Source organism: Styela clava, chromosome 12, assembly GCF_964204865.1.
Source record: "Styela clava chromosome 12, kaStyClav1.hap1.2, whole genome shotgun sequence".
NCBI classification, from domain to species: domain Eukaryota; kingdom Metazoa; phylum Chordata; class Ascidiacea; order Stolidobranchia; family Styelidae; genus Styela; species Styela clava.
This window is the reverse complement of record NC_135261.1, coordinates 14,135,406-14,142,072: the sequence shown is the minus strand read 5'-3', so window position 1 is coordinate 14,142,072 and position 6,667 is coordinate 14,135,406.

The following is a 6,667-nucleotide window of genomic DNA, read 5'->3' as shown; positions in this document are numbered from 1 at the left end:
TATTGTTAATTTTATCTCAGCTTCTCAGGCACATAATTTTGAAGGCACTGGAGAAATTGAAAAAAGACGGAATCATAGACAAATCTGAAATTCCGGTAAGTATGTTACAAGTGTTTCATTAGTCAGGCTTACGCCTTCTAGTGTTTATTTTGATTTTAGTTGGATATAGTATTCTTTAGATTATATTAATACTGATACAGTAATGCACGAAGTATTATGTTCATTGCTGATATTGAATATTTAATAATAAAGCTTTTTTAGTAATATGCTCTATCCATATTTTTCTATCTGTGTTTGTCATAATCATGATTTCACTTCTATTTTTAAGATATTTTCAACAGGAACCAGGATATCGTGACACCGACAAAAAAGAAAAGTATTAACAGGTTGCCATGGCTTTTTTGTTGTTATTATTTTATTTGGTATAGATAGATTTAGACCCATTCCCGCCATTAGGAATGATAGGGTTTTTATTAGTCTTAGATATTTTTAATGTTATTCTAGCTTCTCAGGCACAGAACTATGCAGGGACTGAGAAGATTAGGAAAAGACGGATGCAAGGAAAATCTTCAAATTACATGTAAATATTTTACGAATTTTATTAGGCTTAGATATTGTTAATATTATCTTAGCTTCTCAGGCTCAGAATTCTGAAAGCACTGGAGCAATTGAAAAAAAGACGGAATCAGAGACAAATCTGAAATTCCGGTGAGTATGTTACAAGTGTTTCATTAGTCAGGCTTACTCTCATCTAGTGATCATTTTGATTTTAGTTCGATATAATATTTTTTTTGATTATATTAATACTGATACAGTAATGCACGAAGTATTATATTCATTGCTGATATTGAATATTTAATATTAAAGCTTTTTTAGTAATAGGCTCTATCCATATTTGCCTATTTTAATTGTCCTAATCCTTATTTTCTCTTTTATTTTTGAGGTATTTTCAACAGGAAACAGAATGTCGTGACACCGACCAAAGAAGAAAAGTATTCACAGGCTTACCATGGCTTTTTTTGTTTTTTATATTTGCTCTGTTAGAGATAGATTTAGACCCATTCCCACCGTTAGAAATACCCGCCATTAGGATTAATAGGGTTTTTATTAGGCTTAGGTATTTTTAATGGTATTCTAGATTCTCAGGCAAAGAATTATGAAGGCAATGGGGAAATTAGGAAAAGACTGATACAAGGAAACAATGAAGAAAATAGGAAAAGACTGATACAAGAAAAATCTACAAATTGAATGTAAATATTTTTACAAGTTTTATTAGGCTTAGATATTGTTAATGTTATCTCAGCTTCTCAGGCACATAATTTTGAAGGCACTGGAGAAATTGAAAAAAGACGGAATCATAGACAAATCTGAAATTCCGGTAAGTATGTTACAAGTGTTTCATTAGTCAGGCTTACGCCTTCTAGTGTTTATTTTGATTTTAGTTGGATATAATATTCTTTAGATTATATTAATACTGATACAGTAATGCACGAAGTATTATTATTATATTCATTGCTGAAATTGAATATTTAATAATAAAGCTTTTTTAGTAATATGCTCTATCCATATTTTTCTATCTGTGTTAGTCATAATTATGATTTCACTTCTATTTTTAAGATATTTTCAACAGGAACCAGGATATCGTGACACCGACAAAAAAGAAAAGTATTAACAGGTTGCCATGGCTTTTTTGTTGTTATTATTTTATTTGGTATAGATAGATTTAGACCCATTCCCGCCATTAGGAATAATAGGGTTTTTATTAGGCTTAGATATTTTTAATGTTATTCTAGCTTCTCAGGCACAGAACTATGCAGGGTCTGAGAAGATTAGGAAAAGACGGATGCAAGGAAAATCTACAAATTACATGTAAATATTTTACGAATTTTATTAGGCTTAGATATTGTTAATATTATCTTAGCTTCTCAGGCACAGAATTCTGAAAGCACTGGAACAATTGAAAAAAAGACGGAATCAGAGACAAATCTGAAATTCCGGTGAGTATGTTACAAGTGTTTCATTAGTCAGGCTTACTCTCATCTAGTGTTCATTTTGATTTTAGTTCGATATAATATTTTCTTTGATTATATTAATACTGATACAGTAATGCACGAAGTATTATAATCATTGCTGATATTGAATATTTAATATTAAAGCTTTTTTAGTAATAGGCTCTATCCATATTTGCCTATTTTATTTGTCCTAATCATTATTTTCTCTTTTATTTTTGAGGTATTTTCAACAGGAAACAGAATGTCGTGACACCGACCAAAGAAGAAAAGTATTAACAGGCTTACCATGGCTTTTTTTGTTTTTAATATTTGCTCTGTTAGAGATAGATTTAGACTTATTCCCACCGTTAGAAATACCCGCCATTAGGATTAATAGGATTTTTATTAGGCTTAGGTATTTTTAATGGCTCAGGCAAAGAATTATGAAGGCAATGGGGAAATTAGGAAAAGACTGATACAAGGAAACAAGGAAGAAAATAGGAAAAGACTGATACAAGAAAAATCTACAAATTGAATGTAAATATTTTTACAAGTTTTATTAGGCTTAGATATTGTTAATGTTATCTCAGCTTCTCAGGCACATAATTTTGAAGGCACTGGAGAAATTGAAAAAAGACGGAATCATAGACAAATCTGAAATTCCGGTAAGTATGTTACAAGTGTTTCATTAGTCAGGCTTACGCCTTCTAGTGTTTATTTTGATTTTAGTTGGATATAATATTCTTTAGATTATATTAATACTGATACAGTAATGCACGAAGTATTATGTTCATTGCTGATATTGAATATTTAATAATAAAGCTTTTTTAGTAATATGCTCTATCCATATTTTTCTATCTGTGTTTATCATAATTATGATTTCACTTCTATTTTTAAGATATTTTCAACAGGAACCAGGATATCGTGACACCGACAAAAAAAAAAGTATTAACAGGTTGCCATGGCTTTTTTGTTGTTATTATTTTATTTGGTATAGATAGATTTAGACCCATTCCCGCCATTAGGAATAATAGGGTTTTTATTAGGCTTAGATATTTTTAATGTTATTCTAGCTTCTCAGGCACAGAACTATGCAGAGTCTGAGAAGATTAGGAAAAGACGGATGCAAGGAAAATCTACAAATTACATGTAAATATTTTACGAATTTTATTAGGCTTAGATATTGTTAATATTATCTTAGCTTCTCAGGCACAGAATTCTGAAAGCACTGGAGCAATTGAAAAAAAGACGGAATCAGAGACAAATCTGAAATTCCGGTGAGTATGTTACAAGTGTTTCATTAGTCAGGCTTACTCTCATCTAGTGTTCATTTTGATTTTAGTTCGATATAATATTTTCTTTGATTATATTAATACTGATACAGTAATGCACGAAGTATTATATTCATTGCTGATATTGAATATTTAATATTAAAGCTTTTTTAGTAATAGGCTCTATCCATATTTGCCTATTTTATTTGTCCTAATCATTATTTTCTCTTTTATTTTTGAGGTATTTTCAACAGGAAACAGAATGTCGTGACACCGACCAAAGAAGAAAAGTATTAACAGGCTTACCATGGCTTTTTTTGTTTTTAATATTTGCTCTGTTAGAGATAGATTTAGACTTATTCCCACCGTTAGAAATACCCGCCATTAGGATTAATAGGGTTTTTATTAGGCTTAAGTATTTTTAATGGCTCAGGCAAAGAATTATGAAGGCAATGGGGAAATTAGGAAAAGACTGATACAAGGAAACAAGGAAGAAAATAGGAAAAGACTGATACAAGAAAAATCTATAAATTGAATGTAAATATTTTTACAAGTTTTATTAGGCTTAGATATTGTTAATGTTATCTCAGCTTCTCAGGCACATAATTTTGAAGGCACTGGAGAAATTGAAAAAAGACGGAATCATAGACAAATCTGAAATTCCGGTAAGTATGTTACAAGTGTTTCATTAGTCAGGCTTACGCCTTCTAGTGTTTATTTTGATTTTAGTTGGATATAATATTCTTTAGATTATATTAATACTGATACAGTAATGCACGAAGTATTATGTTCATTGCTGATATTGAATATTTAATAATAAAGCTTTTTTAGTAATATGCTCTATCCATATTTTTCTATCTGTGTTTATCATAATTATGATTTCACTTCTATTTTTAAGATATTTTCAACAGGAACCAGGATATCGTGACACCGACAAAAAAGAAAAGTATTAACAGGTTGCCATGGCTTTTTTGTTGTTATTATTTTATTTGGTATAGATAGATTTAGACCCATTCCCGCCATTAGGAATAATAGGGTTTTTATTAGGCTTAGATATTTTTAATGTTATTCTAGCTTCTCAGGCACAGAACTATGCAGGGTCTGAGAAGATTAGGAAAAGACGGATGCAAGGAAAATCTACAAATTACATGTAAATATTTTACGAATTTTATTAGGCTTAGATATTGTTAATATTATCTTAGCTTCTCAGGCACAGAATTCTGAAAGCACTGGAGCAATTGAAAAAAAGACGGAATCAGAGACAAATCTGAAATTCCGGTGAGTATGTTACAAGTGTTTCATTAGTCAGGCTTACTCCCATCTAGTGTTCATTTTGATTTTAGTTCGATATAATATTTTCTTTGATTATATTAAAACTGATACAGTAATGCACGAAGTATTATATTCATTGCTGATATTGAATATTTAATATTAAAGCTTTTTTAGTAATAGGCTCTATCCATATTTGCCTATTTTATTTGTCCTAATCATTATTTTCTCTTTTATTTTTGAGGTATTTTCAACAGGAAACAGAATGTCGTGACACCGACCAAAGAAGAAAAGTATTAACAGGCTTACCATGGCTTTTTTGTTTTTAATATTTGCTCTGTTAGAGTTAGATTTAGACTTATTCCCACCGTTAAAAATACCCGCCATTAGGATTAATACGGTTTTTATTAGGCTTAGGTATTTTTAATGGTATTCTAGATTCTCAGGCAAAGAATTATGAAGGCAATGGGGAAATTAGGAAAAGACTGATACAAGGAAACAATGAAGAAAATATGAAAAGACTGATACAAGAAAAATCTACAAATTGAATGTAAATATTCTTACAAATTTTATTAGGCTTAAATTTTTTTAATGTTATTCTAGCTTCTCAGGCACAGAACTATGCAGGAACTGGGAAGATTAGGAAAAGACGGATGCAAGAAAAATCTACAAATTACATGTAAATATTTTACGAATTTTATTAGGCTTAGATATTGTTAATATTATCTTAGCTTCTCAGGCACAGAATTCTGAAAGCACTGGAGCAATTGAAAAATAGACGGAATCAGAGACAAATCTGAAATTCCGGTGAGTATGTTACAAGTGTTTCATTAGTCATGCTTACTCCCTTCTAGTGTTCATTTTGATTTTAGTTCGATATAATATTTTTTTTGAATATATCAATACTGATACAGTAATGCACGAAGTATTATATTCATTGCTGATATTGAATATTTAATATTAAAGCTTTTTTAGTAATAGGCTCTATCCATATTTGCCTATTTTATTTGTCCTAATCAATATTTTCTCTTTCATTTTTGAGATATTTTCAACAGGAAACAGAATGTCGTGACACCGACCAAAGAAGAAAAGTATTAACAGGCTTACCATGGCTTTTTTTTGTTTATAATATTTGCTCTGTTAGAGATAGATTTAGACCCATTCCCACCGTTAGAAATACCCGCCATTAGGATTAATAGGGTTTTTATTAGGCTTAGATATTTTTAATGGTATTCTAGATTCTCAGGCAAAGAAATATGAAGGCAATGGAGAAATTAGGAAAAGACTGATACAAGGAAACAATGAAGAAAATAGGAAAAGACTGATACAGGAAAAATCTACAAATTGAATGGAAATGTTCTTACAAATTTTATTAGACTTAGATATTGTTAATGCTATCTTAGCTTCTCAGGCACAGAATTTTAAAGGCACTGGAGAAATTGAAAAAAGATGGAATCATAGAGAAATCTAAAATTCCGGTAAGTATGTTACAAGTGTTTCATTAGTCAGGCTTACGCCTTCTAGTGTTTATTTTGATTTTAGTTTGATATAATATTCTTTAGATTATATTAATACTGATACAGTAATGCACGAAGTATTATGTTCATTGCTGATAATGAATATTTAATAATAAAGCTTTTTTAGTATTATTTGCCTATTTTATTTGTCCTAATCATTATTTTCTCTTTCATTTTTGAGGTATTTTCAACAGGAAACAGAATGTCGTGACACCGACCAAAGAAGAAAAGTATTAACAGGCTTACCATGGCTTTTTTGTTTTTTATATTTGCTCTGTTAGAGATAGATTTAGACCCATTCCCACCGTTAGAAATACCCGCCATTAGGATTAATAGGGTTTTTATTAGGCTTAGGTATTTTTAATGGTATTCTAGATTCTCAGGCAAAGAATTATGAAGGCAATGGGGAAATTAGGAAAAGACTGATACAAGGAAACAATGAAGAAAATAGGAAAAGACTGATACAAGAAAAATCTACAAATTGAATGTAAATATTTTTACAAGTTTTATTAGGCTTAGATATTGTTAATGTTATCTCAGCTTCTCAGGCACATAATTTTGAAGGCACTGGAGAAATTGAAAAAAGACGGAATCATAGACAAATCTGAAATTCCGGTAA